This window comes from Agelaius phoeniceus, chromosome 3 (genome assembly GCF_051311805.1).
Source record: "Agelaius phoeniceus isolate bAgePho1 chromosome 3, bAgePho1.hap1, whole genome shotgun sequence".
Classification (NCBI taxonomy): domain Eukaryota; kingdom Metazoa; phylum Chordata; class Aves; order Passeriformes; family Icteridae; genus Agelaius; species Agelaius phoeniceus.
In genome coordinates, this window is record NC_135267.1 from 78,582,128 (window position 1) to 78,607,942 (window position 25,815).

Here is a 25,815-nt window from a genome sequence, read left to right on the forward strand (position 1 = left end):
TCATATACCTTAAGTCACTATTACAGGACACTGTTACGTGGATAGGATGGAGGGGACTAAATTCTACTTATTCTTAAATTCTTATAAAATACTAAGCATTTTGTGTAACTCTCAGTAGTGAGGGAGGGCAGGAGGACCTCTTTATTGGGCTTCACCTTATCTACCTGCCAGAGAGTTAAGCACAGAAAAGATGTAAATCAATGCATAGTAGAGTGTATGACAGCTGCGTTGAAGATTATCATAGAATTACTGCCCATGAGATTGCACTTTTGAGTAGATAAATTCCATGGGTTTCCAATGGCTGTTCATACAGTTTCTTTAAGTGCTAGGCAGACATTTTTCTAGAAAAGATAGCCTTCTAGCAAGAAGAAAAGGTGTGTCTGGAGAGGGTGGTGCTTCTGGCTGTGCTCTTGAGAAATCTCTGTGCCTTAAAAACAAAGTTTAGATGGGTTTTATTTCTTACTGTCCAGTAGGAGACGAAAATGAGGTCTCAGGCATGTGTTTTATTACAGCATTGTCGAGAAAGGCAGAAAATGGTTAGAAGGAGGAAACGAAAAGCAATCTGACAAGGCATAGAAAAGAAAAAATGCTACCAGTTACAGAGAGAAAACTAAATTGAGGTACTGCATTGTAACTATAAAATTTATCCACTTTATCGTCTTCATAGCAGCACTTAAAAGGCAGGGGGGCAACACTATTTACAGAACATATTTGAATCTTGTATTTTGAAGGTATGTTTGCCTCTAAACTCATAACATTCCTACACCTTATCGTTTATAAACACTTGCATTGTTTTAGTGCATTTTACAGGTGGATTATCAGTAATTGATGCTCCTCCTAGATCAATAAAAGAAGCCAACTGATTTCTTGAAGCACACCATGCAGTGTTTTCCCAGTCTTCTTAGCCCCATGGCTTCAGTTAGTGTGCTAGGACATGACACTTTACCATTTCTGTCACAAAATTATTACCTTAGCTGTGTAGCTCTGTGCTGATGTAGGGGGGAATTTCAAGTGGCTTCTGGCCTGTCCCTTTTGGTAGCCAGCCCATGCCCCACATTACAAAGTGGGAGTAGCAGTGAGTGTGTATTACTGTAAATAAATGCTGCACAGATCTATGGGGCACTGAACTGACCATTGCTAAATATAATACCTGCCATGGAAGTCCAGCTAATGCACATTCAAGTTTAAAAAGTTACAGTATTATATCTGGAAATTAGAAATATTGAGACCATTATTTCAGAAATATTTGGGGTTTTCTACCTTCTTCATTTTGAACTACCTGCCTAAGTTTAAAACTGTCCAGGATAACATTGTGCATTTTAATTGATGCAGTCATCTCAGCTACAGTAGTGCCCTCAGCAGCTTTTTAAAATTTGCTACCTACAGCTAAAAATACAGTGTTGAAAGACATACTTATGTGTAAGATACATAACCAGTATTTTTACTTTTCCCTATAGTGAGAAGTTTTTCCACCTAAACAGTAGGATTAAAAAAATAAAAATAAATAGTTCATATCTGGGAAATTTGCAGATTTATGTTGCCCACCACAGTGGCAAAGAGCTGACAGCTAAAGAAGCAGGTAAGTTTTGTTTTTCAGGTGCACCGTGTTTTGGTAAAATATCAGAGTGTACTGGTTACTGTGAAATATGAATGTTTTCAGTCTTAACTTTGTAAATAGATTTAAATAAGCCATTCTTCTCAAATATGACTAAAACAGAATTTAAAATGCAGCTGAAGCATTAATTTAACTTTTCTTTTTAATGTGTGAAATGTGAATGCATATGTATATTGACTTAACACTGTGGGATTGCTAGTGATGTGTTACATATGGTTCTTAATGTTCAGTACTTACAGAGCAGCACTTCTTACAAAAGGAGCATATATTTAACTGGACAGAAAACATCTAAACAAATTATAAGAAAACTTCAGCCTTTTTTAAAACTGTGTTAATGAGCAAGAAACATTTGTATTGCTTGGCCTTCTAAGAAAATGTAATTAATCAGTCTGAAAAGGCCAGAGTTTGTTTTTTTCTTTTTTACTAGAAGTCTTCTTTTTCTACCTGCTGAAAATACTTTATATTTTCCAAGTCTTTATTAAATGTAAATCCTTGTTTTAATGGTGAAGATAAATATGTGGAGCTACAAAGCTGTGAGAAGAGAAAGGGACTAAGTGGTACAAGTGTTGAAGGCTTCTGGAGATGAGACAGAGTTGCTCAACAGTGTTCATGTGGCTTACTACAAAGCAAAGGACAGAGCAGTGCTACAGTGGTTGTTGATTGCCCACACAAAGACCATTGTGCTTCCATGCTATGGTATTCTCAGAGGCTCTTTTTTAATCTGTCGATTGCTATTTGTGCCTTTTCTCCAAAAGGAAACTACAGTGTTCAATTTCTTGATATTTTCTAATGGTCCTTTTTCACTTTAGGAAGCCTAAACTCTGTTTTGATTGTGGATGAGTCATTGTCTCTCATTTGTTCCTCCTACCCACAGTCTTTCTGTTGAGTGTGGGAGATTTTTCCTGGAATATAGTAGCCACATATATTTGAATTTTCATATGCCCTGGAACCCATTTCACTGTTTCCTACTCTTCAGAAGCTATGAAACACTTTGTAGGCAAATACTTCAAGTTGCTTGGATGAAAGACATTATAAAAGTGCAGAGAATTATTGCTTAACCACTCAGATAAATTCAGAATTTCCTTACAGAAACAGGAAGCATCCCAGATCTCATGCTGTCTTTGTTGGAATTTGTAGGCTGGTGCATTGTAAGTCCCTGTTTGACTGTCACCAGAGCTCAAAGGCCAAATCATAACAATCAGTAAAACATGACTCTTGGGCTCAGAGCCAAAAGGTGGACATTGCTGGGTTGTTTGCTTATCTAGGAGGTCTGGCTTGATTTGAGTCACTTTATACAAGATGGTATCATCCTATTTAGCCAATGCTAAATCTGATTATTGTTTAGAGCAAATTCATTGCTTGATCCTGGTAAGTCACTGTTACAAGTTCATAAGCACAAGAAAGGATAGGATTCACTTGCCTTGTGGTATCCCACTTGAATCTCCAGAAGTTCACTTTAGTCTCATAGTTTTTCATGGCATTTGCCTGCTCTTGTACAGATGTGTTCTGCTCCTTTTGGATGTCTGGAGTGGGCATTGCAAACTGTTGAGCCATCAGCTGCATCTCACTGTAAACGTACAGAAACATTTTCTGTTAACCACTTCTGCTCTTGGCATAGTTTGAACAACAACTTGGGTTCAGAATTCTGACAAGAACAAAATGACTGCTGAAGGTAATGCAGTCATTCCCTAGCTTTGACTTTCAGAAGTGTGTTAATATTTTACATTCACCTTGCCATTGTGTTGGCCAGACCACAGAGTAGAGGCACAGGGGAATAAGCTGAAAAGTTCTCTGTGGTGTAGAGGCAAAATACATGCAAAAATCACTGCAGCTAAATTTGCAGTGTCAGGAAATCCCACTTTATACTGCTGCCCATTCTCAAATACCTATTTTTTTTTTTTTACTGTTCTTGGTGTGGAATGTTTTGTGCTTGGTCTCAGATTATGACTGAAATATAGGGAAGGGAAATAAAATGCATTTCTTATAGATTAAAACTACTTCTGTACAGATCCATTCATGTGTGTCTAGATATTCCTGTTTATTTAGAACATTAGAAGTTTGCAATATTTTAAATTTTTTTGTTATAATTTGTAGAAGCTTTTAAGGATCCTTCTCTAATAGGCACCTTTTTATTATGGAAGCTATTGTACAATTCATAAGGGTGATCCCTGAAATGTTAACATTATCTCTTCTGGTATTGTATTTGTTTTAAAATGAGGATATGAAAGTTTTATGGACAGTTCTTCACCTTTTAGGTATTTAGGAACTTGTCATATTGTTAAAGAAAGGTGGTTACACTTTGATTGCAGGGATTTTTTTTTTTTTTGACAGAACAGGTAGAACAACTGTCTCTGGTTTTAGCATGTGCATACCCTACACATCTCAAATCCTGATAGGACTAAAAACTGTTACCCTGTCAGTAGAGCAGAGAAATGCAAAAATCAGTTTCCCAGAGAGTATACTCTGCTGTTCAATTTTCATAACAGCATGCTCAGAAAATAACAGGTCGTGGTGGGAACTATACAGGAAAAAAAGGTACTGTTAATTTTTGTTGTAATGTTTTGATTAAAGAAAGTCAACATGAAAACAGGTATTGAGTAATCCAACTTAGACAGCCTTCCTTTTTCCCACTGCAGAAAGGTCTGTAAAGTTCCTGTTATTTGGGAGGCTGGCAAACCATTTCTTTGCTGGAGGTGGAAGGAAGGCACTGCTTGACCTAAAGCACTTCCCCATCTCTAGAATTTTTCTACTTGGTTTTCAGAAGTCATGACCTGGCCAATTAGATGGCCAATTTTCAGGCCAGAAGGTTGTCTTCCCTTTAGCAAGTCAATTAAAATATACATCCCTACCTTGGTTTTCCTTCCAGGTACTCTATTTATAGCTATCCATCTGATTTTCATTACTAGAGGCATAATTGATCTTTTGTCCCATTTTGAAGCTTGTATGCACCTGTCTTACAGGTTCATAGCAAAATCAATTATCCCTCTGGCTACAGATACATCCTGGTGCTTCATTAGGAATTTGTCTGTGTAGGTGGAGTCCTGCATGTCAGAGTGGCACCAGGTGATGAGCTGGGCACTCAGAGCAGCTTGCATGCTCCTGCTTGTAGCTGCTGTCACATTGGTGTGGTCACTGACAACGTTTTGAGGACAAAACAAAAACCAACTGGTAACAAAAACCAAAAACCACCAAACCAAAAAACCCCACTTCGGCTGAGTTCATTTAAAGAGGAAACTGAAATAGAGATTAATTTGAAAACAGTGTGCTTGGACTTTTCTGTTCTCACACGTCCATAATAGAAGATTAGCAGTGTACTAAGATAAGTGATTATGTGACTGAAATGACCACTTTGCATGTAGTTTTTATATAACTTTGCTGTAATTCACTTCATCTGACTGATGTGGAGTTTGAATAATTCAGTAAAGTACACCTATTTCATTATAAGTTTGTCCTCACAAAAAAAAACACCAAAAAAAAACCACAAACCAACAAAAAAGATACTATTTTGGCTGTTTGTGATCAATAATTTTGTTTTTTATGAAATCATTAATTCTGTCTTATAATAGACTTTAGTGGTCTTTATGCCCTTTTTGCTGAAAAGAATGCCTACAATCAGCAGTTGTAGATCAGAAGTCCTTGTACATAGGTAGTATGATGTAATCACTCAAAAATTTATCTCAGATCATAAAAAATAATGTATTATACATTCCCTCATTTTTAAAAATTAAAATATATAAAAACAATTTACAGAATCCTAAACTATTTTGTGACTGTTCAATTGTGAGAGTTCATTAAGTCCTGAATTTTATTGGTGGTCTGGTTTTTCATCTGTAATTTTTGACAGTGTTGTTCGTTACAAATAGTGGAATTTAATATGTAAATATATTGGTCCAAGTTGTATGGGTTTTAAGCATGCTTTAAGCTACATCATGGTGTCATTACCTCTTGTTAATTGTCAAATTACCTAAAATTGCTTTTCATATAACCTACTTGTCCTTTTATGTAAATGATTTAAGTTTGTATGTCAGTGTGTGGGCTACAGGCAGGTAGAGAAATTTCTCCAGCTTCCTAAATGTGAAGTATTTTTCTTCTCCTCTGGCAAAATTACCCGCTGGAAGCAAAGGAGGCTAAAGCTGGCACATCCTTTGCAAAGGCAGTCTGGGTCATGCGCAGAGCACAGCCAAGCAGTGAGACTGAGATTGTATTGACAAGAACAAGATGAATGGCCCCCTGGAGACTATGGGGTTTGTATGCTCGTTTCCACCACCTTTTCATCCTTTTGTACCCCCTTTCAGTTCATATGCAGATTAACTCAAAGCAAGTCCACACTAAATACTCTTTTTCACTTTAGTTTTGGAAGGTAGGTGGAGGATCTAAATATTTATGAGGCTTTTTTGCTCTGGTTTATGATGCACTCTTGTTGAATGTTGAGGAATTACGTTAATGAATGCATGCCTGCACACACAGACACAGAATCCAGGCAAAAGGAAAGAAAACCACACAAAGCATTGTCAGCTCTAATGTCAGTGCTTACTAAAACAGTTCCCATTAAAAAAAAAAAAGGAAAGAGATTTAAAATCCATTGCCAGGAGAAAAATAAATTGTATGGCTGAGCACAAAAGAAAGAACAAAGTTTCATCTTTGCTTTCCTCAGCTGTAAATGAAGCTCTTGTTTCAGCTCTGAATAAAATTGAAATAAAACATGTTAATGAGAGCTTGTCTGAAGTCTTAACTGGATTTGTGTTTTCAGTAATAAAAGACCAAGCTTCAGTCCTGTACAAGTTTCCTTTAACACCAGTCGTAATAAACACGATATTTTTTTAGTGTGATACAAGATGCAGTTAAATATACTTTAATTAGACTTCCAAGTCAGATAATTAAATGACACTGGTTTTGCCATGATCTTGTTGAGTTCACTACACTTATTCAGGAGACTTAGTTTTTATGAGATGGGATCTTTATGAAAATTGAACTTTTTTCTGTTAAATAGAACATACTGAGATTATAGCCAGATATACTAGAATATTAATTTATTTTCAGAATGGTTAGTTCAAAACTGTAACTTAAGGAACATTTTTTCCATAGATGGAAAAGTAAATGGCATTAAAATACTACTACTGAAATATGGGCATATTAATTATTTTACATTTACATTGTCAAAAAGAGTTGCCTCTTGAACTTATGATTATCTCTGCCTTCCTTCCACCCCTTTTTATTCTCCAGTACACACATAGCTGTGCCAGACAAGGCTGCAGCTCACACAAGTGGGACAGTAAATTCTTCTGCATTCAGGAAGCAGAACAAGAGATTTTAAAATGTGCTTTTGTGCTATCATTAAAAAATGTACTGAAGCAATTGCAAAACTCTTCAAGTGGAATAGTATTTCTCTGTCTAGACTCAGTTTTTTATATTAACAATATGCTTATCTGAAGTTCATAAAACATTGTCCTAATAAATATGTTTATCTCTTTATGGTACTTCATGTTCTAGGTATTCAGTTTTCTATGTAATTAAATCCAATAAAGCCATCTATATTCCATTTATTCTAAACTTCTTGGTTTTGATCTTAAAACACTGCTTTTGGTATTTTCAGTTACTTTGCCTGTGTTACACAAGGGTTAAGTGAAAGAAATTTGTTTGGCAGATCCCAAAACAGTAAAGCTTTATATGACCCAATAAAAAATTAGTATTTAACAATTGAAATTCCATCATTTTTGTTTAAGCTGTTACACTTTAGCATAAATCTTCTCCCTCTTGCCTTTTTTTTTCTATAAGTCTACATAACCAATTGTGACCACAGATACCATATTAGATATTGCTGAATTACTTCAACTCCTTGAATGTGAATTAAAAAAATATTTTAAAAAAAATCTCAGTTTTGTCTGTCAGCTGGTGAGATTTCAAATTTGCCTGGACTTCTCCATCCTGGGCAAATGGAAGCACTTATGTGTTCCCTTAGCCAAACACATTTGCCCACCTGTGTAATGATGTGCCTCTTTTCCTCTGGCAGTGGATTTGCAGGAAAGGGAAGCAGGACTTCCTTCTATGTATACATGTGCAGCATGCAGTGAACTAATAGGCAAGTGGCAAAAAAATGCATCAAGCTGGTAAATGTTGGAAGAAAAAAGCATCAGGGAGATAACATACTTGAATAAACTTTGAAGAAGGAGAAGGGGTAGAGGCAGGCATAGCAAAAAGTTACATGGAGGACTGTAAGAAAAAAATGTTCAGAGAGTTCATGGCTTGAGCAATGAGTTTTGGGGGTTCCCTTGAAGCTGCTAACATTCCCAAAGAGAGGAGATAAAATACAGCACACCAGCTAAGGTACCTTTTTTGGGATGAGAAGGGTGGATGAGCTTTGGACCTAAGTCAGGGAGCAGGCACATCAGAGTCCTGTAAAAGGCTTTCATTTGTAATACCAAGTAAGTACCCACACATACACAACAAAAAAAAAAAATATCCCCAAAGCCAAAGAGTCTGTAGTGTCCAGGAGTGCCATGTTAATGATGAGGAAAGCAATTATCTTTACTTTTCCCAAAAGGAAGTGGCACAGGAAAATTTAAGAACAGACAAAGATCATAAGCCTGAGCTGGGCATCATGTGCCTGTCAGCTGCACCTCCAGAGGTTCATGTGGAAAGGAGCCCATGTGAGGAGCCAGAAAGCCTGGACCAAGGAGACCTGTGGCCTATGCACGCTCACATTCCTTGAATAGAATATAGGACATCAACTAGTTACCTATGCTGACTGCTTTGCTGCTTCCACTGAAGCCAATCTGCATCCACAGATTTCTAACCTATTAGAACAATCTCTGCTTCCAGAAGATGGAAGTGCACAAATTCACCTGTGAAAATACAATACCAGTGCTTCCAGTGCATTCTTAAAGGCAAGACCATGGGCCTACCTAGTGATCTTCTGCCTATGGAGGTCTTGCTTCAGCCATTCCTCACTTTCTTGATCAGAGTCCTACAACAAATCCAAACTTTGGGTCCCAATGCAAAATCCTAATTCCTGGAAAAAAGAGGGAAAAAAAAGAAAAAAGGAGAAAAAAAAAGTAATGGAATTGATTATAAGGACCCAAATTATAGCACTATCAGGATCACCAAACAGGTTAAGATTTCCAACAAGAGAAACTCCCTTTTATGTGTTTGTACTCTCTCTGCATTTTTTGACTATTTTTCCTCTGAATTTGTTTAAATTCAGAAACCACAAGATATGTAAGGATTTAAAAAAAATTTAAAAACCCACAACACACACCCCTGGAAATAGCAGGTAAGTTCTTTCAATACTCAATTGTTGTGGTGAGCACCTAATATGTGCAATACTCCTTTCTCTTGAAGCTGATTCTGAAGCATTGTCACATTATATCTGAAGGCATGGGTGCATCCATGTGTTTTTAAGAAAGTACTTTCATGAGTCCACCTAATCTTGAGGCTGAGATCTTTCCAAATGACATCCTGCATAATTTTCCCTTCTTTTTTTTTTTTTCCTTCCCAAAAAGAAATTTCCTACAGCTGAATCACAGCATTCTAAATGGAGTCTGCCACCCGCCTAAGCTATGAGAAGTCTGTCTCCATGCTAGTGTGACAGAGTCATCTCACAGATGGGAGGTGTATCCCCACGGGTGGCACTGAACTGAAAGGAAATCTGAAAAACAATTTTTTGTGTATTTGATGAACAGGATTACAGTATTTGTCTTTGGTTCCTAAACAACTGAATTAGGTGTAGAACACAAAAATTCTCTGTCTGTACTCACAGATGCCCCAAATTCTGCTGAGACAGACCTAGAGGTCGTAGCAGACAGAAAGGTACGAGTGCTGAAGCCACAATTACCAAAGTGCTTAGAGGTCTAACATATATCCTTAGAGAAGTTTCTCAAATGACTGGTCTACCAAAAACCTCAACAAAACAGGTTTGCAAATTTTCTCAAGTTATGGGTGATGCATGATTTTTTCTTCTCTTATACAGAAGCGATGTTGAAATTCATAGTTCAGATTCATAAGCAGAGTTCTATTAGTACTCCCCAGCCAATCTAGTTTCCAGAAATATTCTTCAGACACTTAACCTTCATTAATTAATTGATGAGGGAACCTGAGCCTACCACTAGACACAAAGATTTACTACCTTGGGCACAGAACTCCTGTAGGGTTTAAGTGTCGTAGCAGAAAGGCTGTGAGATGCTGGAAGAATAAAACAGAGCATCATTCCTTCCTCTTACACAAAAAAACTCCAGATTTCTTCACAAATCATCAAGAGGCTCGTGGTTGTTCAAGCAAATGGGTTCCAATATCAGCAAGTGTTGACCTAGGAAGGAGGAAAGTGGATTTGGGAGAGTTTTATTCTTCAAGCATAGTATTGTTCTTATCCTGCTTTCTCCTGTTTGAATTTCTCCATGCAAAGGGGGAAGGGCAGAAGAGGAGGTAGAAGAGCTGTTTGACAGCTGCTTTCTTACCTATTTTTTGCCAGCATAATCTTCACACTTTACAGATACAGAGGGATTATTTGAAAGGCAAAAGATGATACAGGCAAAGGTTGCAGACTTATTTGAAGAAGAATAGAGTAAACTGAGGAGCCTATATTGTTATTCCAAAAATAAATACTCAGTTTCAGAACATAATAATTTGCCTCCATTCCATTCCTGACATTTTTTAAGCAAGAACCATTGCTAATTTCTTTGTGAAGGATTTCTTTGTCAAAGTGTGAGAATTTTTCTTTTAAAAACTATTGAATATCAGGAATTAAATAAATGAAAGAAGTTTACAGAAACCTCAAGCATAATTTCTTCCTAAAGATCATTTAGTGTTTCTAAACTGAGTGGACTGAATTGGTTATCAAGTTTGCAAATATAAATGCTCGTAAGTTGAGTATTAATGACATGATCTACTTTGGGAGCATTCTAAAAGTTTATTATTGAATCAGCTATCTTTAGCTTTTTTATTTGACAAAAAAAATCCAAACATGTCAAAGCTGAAAACTAATCAATTAACATTTTGTGATATTTGTCTGAGGAAGATAAAGGGCTTGTTTTGTTCTTTAAACACTGCCTTAATCACTTTAGAGTGATTTTTAAGAATAATGTCATCTGAATAAGGGTAATGATCTAGCAAGGCACTGAAATGAGACAAAAGAAATTTGAATTTAATGTCAGCTTTTGATGCAGCTTTTTTTCTGCCTCTCATCTAATAAGTTTAATAATCAGAAGCTGCAACCATAGCGCTGCTCACCCTGGGCTGGCCATGTTTACACTGTTGATATTTCACCCAACACAGCGTGGCAGCTTATCAAACAGTGCCTGCCAAGTCTTTGGGAAATGTTACTTGGCCTTGGGGGAAAACTGTCCCAAGGCTCTTCTGAGCAGCACTGCCACTGGGATGCACTCCCAAATTTCTGTGCACGTGTAATTCCCTGGAGCTAGATCAGAACACGGGACAGTTCTACCAGTAAGTGCCCCTTTAGTGGGGAATAACTATTTTTCCTTTCTTCCTCTCCTTATCTGCTACATCTATTTGGGCCATGATATCACTGGCAAAGTAATCTCTCCCTATTATGTGTAAACCACCTATTACAGGCAGATCACAACTTTAATTGAAAGTTATTACATAGTATATTAATTAGAGTAGCAACAAAAAGATTGCTGAAATTTAGAAAAGTCTGATAAAAGAAAATCTGGGACTCCCCACACAAATATATATCTATTTCTGTAAGTGTGAGTCTGTCAGTACACTAATATACAGAAGATGCAGGCATATATACTTTTAAATATACTATGTAAAAGAGTTCTGCATTACTGCATCCCTCTGCCAGCAAAATTTAGATAGTCTATTACACAGCTTTATGACAGATACAGATATGTTATAATATATACATTTTTTAATATATAAAATATATATATTTGACAGATAGATAAGCTTATTCTTACATTATGAATGGCTCCTCCAAAAACCTGGACATAGGCATATTATATGACATTTCACTCAAAATTGACAGTATTTCACAGAGAAAACAAAGATAGCTATTTTCTGATAATATTTTTAATTATCTTTTAAGATCGGGTTGCATACCATATCATTTAAATGATAGCAGCAGAAGACCCTACTTAATGAAGGATGAAGTTAAGAATAGAGATGAGGGATAGCACAAGAAAAATAGAACCTGTGCCTGAGACAGGTGTTTTAATGGCTACATCTTGGCAGTGAATTTCCCTCTAACACTGGTAGCCGTACATGAAACAAGAAAGGTAGTTAAGGAAACAGCAGAGGATAACAGTACATGCACAAAGAGGGACCTTGCACAACAGTACAAGACAAAACCAGCCTTGTAAATTGGAAACCAGGAATTCAGAAACCTAAAAAGATCTTTCCTTTCCAAGTAAAACAGGGTGAAATAACCACAAAATATGCAAAGCAGCTGTCTAATCACACATCAAAATGGCAATCTACAAATACTCCAGGCTTCTTTTGGATTTACCAGCTCCATCAAGAATGTGCATTTAGTACCAGCTGCCAACATTTCCAGGAACAAATGTATGAAATAGATATTACAGTGTGTGGCAGAATTTCCTTACCTGATAGTAAATTATGTGCCTTTGCAAACTGATACACAATCTCCTCCCTTGGTCCAGGGAAAGGAGCAAAATGTAAGTGATTGAGCCAAACACTTATTAAGGCCCTTCAGACCTGATTAAAGTCAAATTGCAGGAAACATTTAATATAAAATATGCACAGCAACACAACCTTAATCAGATGTTCACATCTCTCAAGATATCAATAAATGTTTCCTTTTTGATAAGTCTGACTTAATAGACTGTAATAATGAACGGGAATGTTTCAGAAACATCATTCAAGGGAGTGAGAGAAATAAACAAGCTCAAACATTTAAAAGTCAACACCAATTAGCAAACCATTCTTTTCAAAAGAAATCTGAATTTCATTTAGCTTTAGTCAAACAAACACACTAAAGGCTTTGTTTTTAGAATAATTGGTTTTGAGACTTGAGAAACAGCTTCAGGGTGTTGGTATCTTCATTCACAGAAGGCTACATTAGCAGCAAAATGTACTAGGTGCTTTAAGTTTTAGCAGTGAATTAGAAAATAAATTTACAGACAGATCTCCCCATCTTAAGAGGTTTTGTGTCTGTTTGTTCTTACCTTTGGGAAGAAACAGAAACAGAGAGGTCAGAAATGGGATCTTGCCTTGTGCAGCTGCCTGGTGACTGCACCCATGACCAGCTTGACCATGTGAGTTCCCACCTGGGTTTGGCACCTTGAAGAACCTTGAAGCAAGAAATGCACAGCACATACATTTAGCATTTTCAAGCAAAGCAAATTCTCAGAAGCACTTGCACTCCCTTTTGGCCATCTACGCCATGGAAAAGTGGTGCAGGTTGCTTAAAGCTCCAAGAACAATACTCCAATATCCCTTCTCATAAAGGTTCTGCTCCAATTCAGACACAGAGTGTTTGATTTGTGTTGAATGGTGCTTGCCAGTTGTATTTCAGAGGTGATGACAGAAAGAAAAGCTGTCACAAAGACAGACCTGCAGGAAGAAATGAAAACCCACTGTGTGTCTAAGCAGAGGACAGGACTGGGGGAGAAGGTTTGTGTCTGGAGCCAGAAATAGGTGTGAAATAAAGTAGTGACCTTAAATCTCACATCATACCATGACTGCTCTGTGAAGAAGCCCAGGGCTGCACAACAAGGAGATCTCTTTACTCTAAAATTACTTTCTTGCCAGCAAGGAAGAGGGGAATGAGCATTCCTACATGAGTGAAACCTGTGAGAACACTCACCTGCATCTGTACTGATATTGATTTTCTCAGAATGGTTTCCTGAGTATCAGTGGGCTCAGTTTTCCTGTGTGAAAATAAATGACCTCAGTTATTCTGCTGCCATGGGATGTGAAGCAAATAATTACCTTTGTTCAGGTTCTTGTAATTCAGAAGTAAGAATATTTGAGCATAAATGCAGTCGTGGATTTTTAATGCAGTGAGTTCATGAAACCAGGTAACATTGTTCTTTAAACTAGAGAGAATATTCCAGCCCACCTGACATCAATGAATAACTTGATTCAGCAATGCCAGGATTTCATCCCTAATTTTCCAGAATAGTGATTGAAATTATAATATTCCCTTGAAAGAGGCTTTCCTTTAAAAAAAATAAATTAACAAAAGTAAAAGATATTTGTAATTCCAAATATTGTATTTGGAAGGTTTTAAAATTGTGTTTCATAAACAGTGCCTGATATGTACCATCAAAAGAAAAGATTTCATCTGTATTACTGTTTCTGTTACATCAGCTATTTAAGCATGCTGAAATAAAAACCCCAGAATAAGCAGCAGCAGAAATCATAGATCTTAGAACACCAGAAAACTTCACAATATCATGAACTGCAAATAAACTGAGCCTCAAAATTAGCATTTTACATTTTTTCATGACATGACTACCTTTTTTAAAAGGACATAAAAACATAAAACACTTTTTAAAAAGTTAACAAACATGCAGCTATGAACTGGGACATTCAACTGTATTATCAAGGAAGAGAATTGATTTTTTTATAGATAATGCTATATTACTTATTATACCATATCAAAAACCCCCTGCATTTTAGCAGTGGTTTTGCTGCATTGAGTCAGTGCATGTGCCCACCAGGCTGTCACAGTGTGCTCAATGAAAGAGGCTGGATACTGCATGATGTCCTAGCAGGTAGTGTCTTTTAAATAATTTGTATGTGGTGCTGGACTGTAATGGTGCATAATTCCCTCCAATGCTGAAGTGGCCTATGCATAATAGGGCCTTTGGTGATGATGAAGCTAGTAGAAGAAAGATGCTCTGACTCAGGTACTTCTCACTCCTGATCTCTGTCCCTCATAAATAGCGGAGGGAAAAGGCTCTGCTGATGGGAAGCTTGTTTTCTCAAAGGTAAATGGAAAAAAAAGGAACATGCAGAGAAGATATTCTCCAGGATCAGAATGTACAAAGCTTTCTTCTCCATCTTCCCTTGCCACCACCCCAAACAGGTCAAGTCTTCCAAAATTTAAAAACCACTGAGATGACTTTACTACTTCTCAGAGAAAACCTCAGTCTCAGCAGGTGGGAGTTACTTATTTTTTTTATTTGCTGCCAGAAAAACTTAAGTACTCATAGGTATCTGTGATTCACTTAAGGAAATAGAGAGTGAACTGCAACAGAAAGTAAAGAGCAAACTAATGCTGTGGGTGCCCAATCACCTGCAGAAGAAAGCCTTTCCCAAAGCAAGGAGGGAAACAGTCAGCAGTGCCTGTGGGAATCAGGAGCTATGGAGAGAAGGAAATGACTTAGCAGATAGCTTTGGTGCCTCTCAACAGCAGCAGCAGCAAAAATGTAACATGAAAGTAGAAAAATGCAAAGAACTGAAGCAAAGAACAAAATGAACCTGAGAGGAATTCAGAGGGTGGTGGTGAAGGGCACTTGTGGTGGATGGGACAGAGCAGCCACAGTAAGGAGGTGATAAACAGAGTGCCAGAGGCATGACGGCATGTGCTGTGGAAAATAAAGTTTGTAACTGCAGACATTTTAAGAATGCATTCATTCACTGAATACAGTGCAAAGCACACAAGCACACAATGTCTTGAGAGCCAGAGAACTGTTCCTCCCGCAAAAGTCTTTAAAAGTTACTTTATTTTTTTGTGTGGGACCACACTCAGATACACATCACTGAAACTTTCACCGTTTTGCTTCTGTTGGGCTGACTAGTAAAATTCTCTAACTTTCCAAATGATTTTTTTTTCCCTGTGCTTCCATTACTAGCAAATCTGTAAATAATGTTCTTGAGACTGGATACTACATATAGATTCATATAGGTCACTAAGAGAAATGGTAGCCCTCTATCCTCTGCTATTACTTTGCTTATTATATTGCATAGATAGTTTACTAGACCCAGTGTTCTCCCACCATCAAAGGGCATACTTCCTCCCTTTTCCAATGCCTCTGTTCCTTCTTCTGTCCCTGTAAAATACTTCTCATCCTCGAGTTCCTTTTTCCCCCCTTACCTTAATCTTCTGCTGCCATTCTTACCTCCAAAATAGATATCCGTAGCTTTTCTTAAATTGAATTTACTACTTCTTCACAGTTCACCTTCCTTGTGCCTCTAAGTTCCAGATGTTATCTTCAAAGCCTCTCAGGTGGCTACATCTTTTTTATTCCTTTCACCTGCTATTCCAACTTCAAACACATAATGCAGACAATTAAATCTACTCAGTTTGCTGTTCTTTCCATATGTCTCACAAGTCCTGACTTTCTAAACTTTCTGCATCATTTCTTTCCTGCCTAATTACCCAGGCTTGTCCTGCAGAGCTGCTCTCCCTGAGCCATTTGGTTGGCTTCCATGTGCCACATGGCACCTATCCTGCATTAATATCCACCCTTTTCTCGTGGCTGGTACAACCAAAGTGTATATTTTGACACAAACAATGTTATAGTATTTCCACTCTCTATTTTGTTGCGTTGTGCAAACACACAAAGGTTTCAATTAGCCTGTAAGCTTGTCGGGGCAAAGATCTTTCTTGCCTAAACTAGAAAGAACCTTTTAAGCATAAATGCAGAGATTTTGGCACCATCTTATTTCCAGAGGCCTTATTTTGTGGAAAGTAGAGCTCAGTGCTTCCTCTCCTCCCCCATCTTCTCTCTGCTGTCCCTCCAATCCATTTGAGTCTCCAGGCATAAACACTGTTTCACCAGAGTTGTTTTGCAGCTCTGTAAAATTGCATCAGACCCAAAGAAATGTAGAGGTTTCTGGGGTGACTCTTTCTGTTACAGTAATACGTCCTGCTGGTTGCTGTGTTGTAGCACACCAAAAATTTAAGTCCATATCTTACCCCAGCTACCTCTACTATAGAGTATAGTTAGTGGAAAAGTAAGGAGTACAAATTAGGAGAAATATATGTCATCCTTCCACAAATGCTTTTTTTATCTTTCCTATAATTAAAATTACATTTTACTGTCTTGACTTATATGTTGGGTGTTTCTCAACAAATCTTACAAAATGTTGCAAAATTCTCTTTGTATCGCAGACCAGGAGAACAATTAAACTGAGTTGTCAGTCATGTTATGAAATGGCACCTTCACTCTCAGTCTTTCATTCCACTATTCAGTGAAGTCTGTATCTTGCTCTACTGAATACTGAGAGAAGGAATTCAGTGCAGCATCTACATAAGCAAGGATTAGAGCTGTAGTTTGTATAAACATATTACGCAGCATTGCAAAATGAAGGCATAATTTAAATAACTTAGAACATTCTTTCAAGGCATACATTACACTTAATTTTTTCTGGCAATATTTTTGCAAAAAAGTTGAATTGCTTATTATTGCAGCATCAAATGTGCATCAAATGGAATCCCAATCCCATATTCAGTTTCTCTGGTTTTCCAACAGCATTGCTCCAATATCCCTCCCAATCACATACATTACTCCATAAGAACAGATGGAGTTTATGCACAACTGGCTTTTTTTCCCCTATAACGAATCGAAACGAGCAGCCAGACAAGACAGAAATTTGCTGAAATTCTGAATTCTTTCTGCAAGTTTAAAGATTTTGTAAGTTATTCATTGATTATACAACATCCATGCTCACAAGCATCTGTTGGTTGCATATGGGAGTTTAGACAAACTCCTTTTCTTATACTGCTGTGGAAAATAAGACACAACTTGATCAAAAGAGAAGTGCTGCAGCAGCTGTTTGCAGGATGAGCCCTCTGCCCCCCTCTGAACTGGGGCAGGAGAAACCAGTAAGAGAGTGTGTACCATATCACACACACCAAGAACTCAGGGACAGATAGGATAAAACCAAATTTTCCCACCTGGGTAGAAACAAGGAGAGTTTTGGCTGAGATTCAGCTCTGGCAACTTACAGGAAGATTATGAGTAGTTCATAATAAGCACGAGTTTTTCTCTCTTTAGTATGTTTATGCAGATAATCTATCCATTTGGGAAAAATGCAGACCAGGTATATTCAAGGCTCCTGAAACTCATGGATTTACTCCTAGTCATTGGAAGACATGCTTACACATCACAGATCTTCATTAGCAGAATTTTAGCTTTCAGATTTCTGCCTCCAGCTTCAGCTACTTGTTTCAGTCCATTCAGCTCTGAACACTGGAAAAGATGAATAAATCCTGGCTTATATTCTTTCCTTTTCCTGACTATCAAAAGTTCAAACCCAACCATTAAACATGCAACATTTATTTAATGGCATGCTTTGTTAAGGAGTACTGTTCAGCCCTTTTGAATATGCCAAAAACATAGGAAAACAACATAAAAAATTTTAGGAAAATTACTCTGACTCATTCAGTTTGTTTCCTTTTTTTTGTACTGTGATGAAACACTGAGCTGTAGGAATGGATGCCTCCAGGAGGCACTAGGGAATTCTTGTCACTATTAAATATATCACTGTGTTGGGCTATTTTTCCCCCCCAGGGCTGGAATTACCAGTCTTTTAAGTTGCTCTCCCTTAAGGTGGAAGGGAGGAACATGCTAAAGAACTAATAACAAAGTCAAGAAAATATCTATCACCAAAAAGAAAAAAATTAAATCCCACAACTCCAAAGAGCAGAAAGAAAGACAGCCATTCATTTAAATCAGTAAAAGAGCTGGGTTCACTTGTTTTCACCCTTTCTGGTTTTCTGTCCTGAGTTGAGAGCACATTCCTGCAGTTCAAAACTTGGCACATTTTTCCTTCTCATCTATGCTGCCTCCTTCAGATATCTTCTAATTTCTACTCTTGTCTGAGCCTAGTCCTGGCTTCCAACTTTTTAAGTATTCCATTTTAATTTTTAGAAAGCTTTTCTTGTATGAATTTCAAGCCATCTAATCAATTAACACAATGAAGTTCAACTCACATAGGTTTTGAACTAGCACTTAAAGTTTACTATTTCTGTTTCAGACCTGAAATTCAAAAACATTTTTTTCAAAAATATCACTTGGTCTAGTAAAAGAGGTTTATTTCCTCTCTCTTGAAAGGAGCTATTCTTTTCTGAGCACTACCACCAGTGTGCTCTTGGACTCAGATTTTCTATGTTGCTGTCCTGTGCTATATATTGTATTTCTCTAATTTACATTGTATATTATTCAAAACCAACACCTTGACTATTACAAGAACTTTATCAATGATGCACCACAAATAACAGTACTGCAGGAGATCAGGTTTGTCAATACTTTGCTAAAATTCGGCACAGTATTTTGCTTATCAATTGTACAATAATTTAATAATTTTACAATAATTTAATAATTTGGACCAGCTGATCCAAAACAGCACATTCATAGTTTCTATCTAGATTTTAGAAAACCGTAAAGTTCAAGGCAAACTACGAAGCCACGGTGTACATTTGTATTTTCACACTCCCCCTAACACACTGTAGCTCCTACAATGCAGTACGACAGGATTAATGGCTTCATTTCTAGCCAATTTATTTTCTAATTCCATCTGGCTTCGTTTTATACTTTCACAATCCAGTGACTTTATTGACACTGCAAGACAGGAGTAAGTCACATACACAGTGTTGTGTTTGGATGCTGCAATATATTACAGCATTCAGACAGAAATAGAAAATGGCAAAGCATGTGCAAAAGTCATCTCAGAACTTTGCCAAGGCACTCTGGGTTTCTCCTAGGCTGGATAGTATTTTACTCAAACAGTTGCAGAATATGCATCAGTATTTTTTGTTTCAAATAGTGAACTTGGTCTGCTTAAAATAACGCTCCCATTTCAATATAAACAAGCACAGCCTCTCTACCTTCTACATTTAATCCATTATAACATGTAAGGGGGATGGAGAGAGATTGGAGAAAATTTGCTCAGCTTCTGTTTCTTGACTTCCAAGATCTTCCAAGGTCCTTTACAAATGAATGAGAGAAAAAAAAAAAGTCTTTGTATGTAGAATCTGCTGGGTGCTAATTTGACATGGCAATGAGATGAAAGTTGGATTCATGCTAGTTTCAACATCAGAGGATTGGAATGCAGCCTACTTAGCATAGAAGTCAAACAATTCATTGGCAATAGATTGCTTTCCACTTCTAGATCTGCTAAATAAATAGAAAACTAATTAACAGTGTAGTATGGCAGATGTAGCAGGCTAGAATTTCATTAGAGCACTGGCTGAGAACTGAAAGAATCACGAAGTCGTTATATGTCCTGGAGTGTAATGAATCTTTCTTACCGTCTTTTCCATGGGACAGAACAGATACTATTTTTGTGCCCCCTGCATAAGAATTTCCTGATACATTTTCACATAAAATAAGAATCAAAGTATAAGCCCTTGAAATAATGCAAGTATTATTTTCATTTCCCATAAAATAGCTTTTGTTCTGTAACAGCAGCATCACGTTTCTTTGCCCTGTGCATTTTGGTTCAGCTACTTAAAACTTATTAAATATGTTTTTCATAGGGCATTTTTCTGTTTCATTATCTATGCTTCTTTTTCCCTGATGAAAAGTGATAATGGATTGTATTTCCTGTAGTGCTAAGAACAGGGATCACACAAAGGAATATCTATACTCACATTCTGAAAGGGAAAAAAAGGTTAAAGCATTTATTTTTAGACTTTTCCCCATAAACACACATTAAACTGAACTTCCTATATCCAGAATTGCATAACCAGATTTGGCAGTATTAATTAACAATAAAAGTAGTGTTTTGTCCCATAAGAATCAATAAGATAATTATGTTACTTAGGAAATGGTAGTCATATGATTTTGCTTTCAGTGCATAATGAATAACATTAAGTTCTGTGCAACAAAAAGGTTTTACAGACCTAACCAAGCTCTGGGACCTGTCTGAAATTCTTCCAGGAAGGCCTGATTGAAGTCCTGTAGCAACTACCTGCTTTTACTGACTCTTAGGGTCATGTATATATACTTGCAAACACATACTCATTTCATCCAGTACATGAATTCTTAAGCAGCATACTCCCAGGACATAGTTTTGGGCTGGCATGCAGGGAAATACCAGGACCATTTCTGTATTTTAATATTTAGACTTTGGAAGAACACCTTTGCCATACCCCACATAGCTTCATTCCTAGGCAAAAAAAATGAATTAAATGTCTTTCAAGTGTCCATTATAAAGCTAAGTGCTGTACATAAATATGCATGAGAGGTCATTATTGCCAAGAGATAATTCTTAAGAAGTTCAAGTGTCTCTTACTAAGATTTTCCTCCTTGCTCTATGGCAGTGAAGTGAGTATTCAAAGGTGTAGCTGCATCTCTAGAATCTGATTTCAGTGTTTTGGCTTCTACCCCTTCTGTTTTCTTGAGGAGTATCCCAGGGATAAACCATACACTCCCAGATACCCCCAACAGTAGGCTGGAAAATTACAGGGATGGAAGTACATCTTATGGTTTACCTGCACCAGGGGCCTAGCTAGGAATACTATCAGTCCCTGGGAACAACAATCCCTGCCAGCAGACAGTTGGATCAAACACACTCCACAGCCTTTGCTTTCAGTCACAGCAGAAGGCAGCTCCAGAGTTAAGGAAATGCATTGGGTCCCCCTCCTTCCTGCAGCGCCCCACAGTCCCTGGAGCATGTGGGCAGTGTCCCCCTGGCACCACTGCCCTGCTCACCACCACCTTCCCAAACAATGGGAGAGCGCAGTGCAATGGGCAAGGCGTGGAAAGAGAAGTCCTGGGTGTGATAACAAGGCTGAGGAATGCAAGCACACACTCCAGGGAACTTTGGATTTCAGTCTATTCTTTGACAAGGTAAAATCCAGAAAAGATCACGCACTGAATGTATTTAGACACGATTATGGCCTGCTGGGGTTTTTTTCCAGCATTGCTAAACACTGACGTTCCCAGCAATTGCTGTGGGAGCTGCATAAAGCCAGCATCTGACTCCAAATCCTGGGCTAGACTCCTGTCAAACACTATTTTTAGCAGTTCTGTTGTAGGCGCAGGATACCTACAGTGGCAGCAGCTGCACTTGTCAGATGCCACATTTACTGGGTATTTCCCCCTCCCTCTGTGCTTTTTTCCACAGTTCTTCCAGTGGGGATTTTGGCTCTCTCACATGCATATTAGCTTGGTATTATGTCATTCTTCCAACTGCACAAACCTTTCCAAAATGCTTGTCAAACCTGCAAGAGTTTGTGTTTTGTTATTTTTTGGTTTGGGGTTGTTCTTTCTGAAAACATGTGGGTGGAAGCACAAAACATGTATTCCCAGCCTTTGCTCATGTGCAATAGGAAGGCCTGTGCTCTTCCTAGCACAGGGGAGCCTGGAGAAGGTGACTTCATGATCCCTGGCTGTTGTTGCTCCTTTTCCATCAAGTCAGTCACATCCTCAGTTACAGATGGCTGGCTTGTAGATAACCCAAAGAGCAAATATGTTGTCCACTCCTGATCATGAAGCTAATTTACTCCCATGCCTCCCATAAATCTCAGTTTCTACCATATGACATGATTAAAATAAAAACCTGTAATTATTTTTGTTTCAGCCTTTTGTTTATGATTTCAATTGCTTTTAGTAACCTGGTGCATATCCCCTCAGTACATTTAATTCCAGAGCCATGGTTCAACTATGGAGTATATTGGTTCTTGCTCTCTAGCTAATGCATCCATTTCTTGAGTTATTGCCTTTGCATTGATCTCTATTGACTCAGTTAAAAGACCTTATCCATGTTTCCATTTCTGTGAGGGAGGGAGACGAGCTTGCAGTGTGGGACCTTTAATGGCAGGGTTATCTCTCCTGTCACAGCCTTCATCTGCAACGTATTTTACTGATTATTTTGCATGAGTAATCCTCAGCAGAGGCTGCCTAAGAGATGGAACAATGTATGTGTCTGACTCGTTGGTATTTTGCACTTAGCTAATGAACACACCCATGCAACTGCAGCACTGCTGGCTTGGACCCACTCCTCAGGGCAAAGGAAGGCTGTCACTAAACCAGTAAATCTAGCCGGGGCATGGAAGGAACAATAACCAAAAACGTGCACATTAATCCAACATATTAAAGCTGCACTAAAGACTTGACAATATCATCTGAGAACAGCAAGGGAAAGAGCAGAGGAACGGCTGGCAGAAAGTTCCCTGCTCTTTTACAGCCAGATGTTAAGTGGAGGCTGTGTGCTCAGACAAGAAGCTGTTTGGAAACAAGGGAAATGACATAGTGTCAGGAGGTTCACTTCCTCACACAAAAGCAGCCTGATTTCCAAAAAAACCCCAGCCCTTTGCTAATGAAAATGTTGCAAATGCAGCAAAAGAACAAATAGATGCTTTTTTTGCTGGCTCAGCAAAAAGAAAAAAAAAAAAGAAGAAAAGAAAAGAAAAAAAGATTGGTTTTTCCTCTCAGCTAGAATCACCAATGTTTGTGTTCTAGGACTGCAGTGTTTGCTTGGCAGGCTATGGGCTACCTGTTAGAGGGGAGGACAAACCCCAGCAAGGTGTCTCTGTTTCCAAAATGATCTTTGGACAGCTTGGGAGCTCATGCCCAAGCACTTACTGCATTTTAGGGAAATGAAATTCTGACTCCCAAAAATAAAAAAGGAGAAATGAATCTGACCAGCTTTACATGAATTTAGCTCTCTGCCGGTCTGTGGCATGTTTCAAACACCAGCTCAGCTGCCTTTTAAAAAGAAAATTAGAGCTGGGACAAATGATGGCTCAGCAGCTGGGTTTGCCTGATAAATACCCATTAGATGCACCAGCCTCCACCAACCTCGAAGTCAAACAATCTCTGGCATTTTAAGCTTCCTCTTTCCCCAACATCTTCCAGCTTCTCTCTGACAAACAAATAATTTTAAAACAATATGTCCCTAATCCGATCACCGTTCTCTATGGTCACCAAATCACAAGATGAAACAGATCCTCCAGGGAAAACTCATGTCCCTGCATTGTCAGTAATGAATAGAATTATTTCATGCTTCACAATGCCCTTGAGGAGGAGTCATACCAATTAGCATAACTGGGCTTTTCTTATTACATGATTGAAATTAATGAGAAAAGAGAAAAAAGGAAGGGGAAAAAAGGAAGATGGTATGGAACAGTGTTTTATAATGCATTTAAATCTATAAGTTGAGGATGCATGACTGTCTTAACAAAGCCCAGCCCCTCAGAGATAAAAATTGCCTCAGTACTAAGAAATTTGGGCTGGTTTTGGCCATGTAAGTCCATCAAGATGAAACCATATTTCAAAATGAAGTTTGTGTAATACTTAAGTGTAGGACTGGTCTCATGTTTACATGACATGTTATTGCCTGGGTTCATTAGGGATAAAGGTCTCCTACAAGAGCAGTCCAGGACTGATGGAAGTATAAGGCTGTTACTGCAGAGGTCTAGAGGTCTAGGCAGTGTGGAAGAGTTTAATGCTCAAGGAGGCTTTGCAGCCACAGAAAAGCAGCTCTTCATCTCTTGCTAGCTACACACAGAAATACAAAAAAAGTTTGCTTTGAAGACAGGTAAAAGCCAACAGCAGTTAGGTGAGAAGTTAGGATCCCTTATTTGCTTTGGCACAGCTGGGAGTTAGTAAGGATTTTGCCAATTTTTTAGGGGCTAGATTTATGAAAACAGGCATGAGAATGCAGCTGACATCTCATTATCTCCCTTGTACCTTGGTCTCTGTATCATTTACAGTAACAAGCTACTCACAGCGGCTCACTGTAAGCATCTGCCTGCAGTGTCTAACTGGGATTGCCTGACTGCCTCCATGGACACAGAAGCATTCTGTGATCAGCTGCTCAGGGGTATCAGCCTTTCCTCTCTGTTCATACAGGGCATGCAGAGAAGGTCATTACCTCCTTTTTAGTACCAAGGTCCTGAAGATGATTCTTCAGAAACTCCTCTGTTAACTGCACTCCATTACCTCCCCTCTGAAACTTACCCACTGTCATTTCCTCACCAGCCAAATCTGTCTCAAAGTTCCTTTTTTAATTCTCAGGTCATCCAGTTTCACCAGACATCTACATTTCCTAAGCAGGAGAACTAAGCATTTCCTTTACCTAGGACATAAAATTCAATTTAATCAAAGAAAGAGATCAGTCAATCTGGCATAATCTACTGCAGTAAGCTGAAATCTAGTATTTTCTTTCAATATCTCCTACCTCCCTGTATCTGAATATTCTTGCCTTCAAAAATTCTTCCATAGGTCTACATGCCCTTAAGGCTGCCCATTTTCCCTTACTTACTTCTCTTCTGCAGATGAATGCTGGAACCCAAAACTTCAATATGAACACGTTCAACCTTACCCACTTTCCACGTCATGCTGAAATATGGACACCAGCAGGAGGGCACCTGGGCCATGCAGGACAGTCTTGCTGGGCCCAGCTCTTGTTGTCTCTGTGGACCAGTTTCAACACAAAAATTAGAAAAGCTTTCCTTAGGATGAATCCAAAAGACCTAATTGAAAAAGGTGTCACAGAGGAGGTCTGTGGGCTGAGACCCCTCCAGGGAAGGAGGGCAAGCTTTGAACTCAAGGTCCCCATGTCCCAGCTGGATGCTCTGATCACCTCCATGACAGGAGGTTGCAGCAAGCCAGCTGGAAGGTGTGCCTGCAGCCCAGCTCCAGCTGTGCTCCTGTTCCACAGCAAACACTGCACGGAAAGAGCTGCTGAAGCACCTCGTGTCACTGGGGACCTGCAGCACTTCTTGGAGGGCAGTCACCAGCTTAGTATGAAATGAGCTTTGGGTCCCATTGCTGGGTAGCTCTGTCTCCTCAAGCACTGCAAATGCAAGCATTAAGGTTATGAACTCCATCAAAGTACATAAAAATTAGATGTTGCAACATTCACGCCTAGTTCTTTCATTCTCTGAACCTTAAAAAGGAACACAAACAGAAACTTGGCTGCTGTCCTCAGATATTTTAGCTATGCTGACTTGCCCCAGCTCTCTCCTTAAGGCACCTTTACCTTGATTTTCTTTTTCCCAGTCTGACATTTTTTCAGGTTAAATTCCATCTACCAGGGCAAACATTCTCTGCTTCCAAAAGCCTTCTTCCTCTTAGCTCTCCCTTATGCCTCTTTCTTTGATGTCTTTGCTTCCTTGTGTTCTTTCTTCCAAGTCACAGATGTACCGTGCTAACAAAGTTCAATGTATAAGCATGTCACTCAATTATCCACCCCTACCCTAAATAATTGTTACATATTTATCACCTGGATTGGGTAATCAAACTCAGCATCAAGAAACTCCATCCTATATCTCCCATCTTACTCAGTGGTGTTCCATAGAGCACTGAAACCTTGTA

General features: G+C 38.4%; 1 long non-coding RNA gene across 2 annotated transcripts; it reads right to left on the reverse strand.

Annotated features, from left to right (window-relative positions):
• Nucleotides 1-2,097: 2,097 nt before the first annotated feature.
• On the reverse strand, nt 2,098-13,007 carry LOC143693584 (uncharacterized). Of its 2 annotated transcripts, none has more exons than XR_013181421.1 (3): nt 12,760-13,007; nt 8,518-8,624; nt 2,098-3,182 (listed from the first exon to the last, which is right to left on the reverse strand). It is a non-coding gene; the product is annotated as an uncharacterized LOC143693584 (long non-coding RNA). The 2 variants fall into 2 exon arrangements; XR_013181422.1 differs by lacking the exon at nt 12,760-13,007 and adding an exon at nt 9,738-10,358.
• Nucleotides 13,008-25,815: the final 12,808 nt, after the last annotated feature.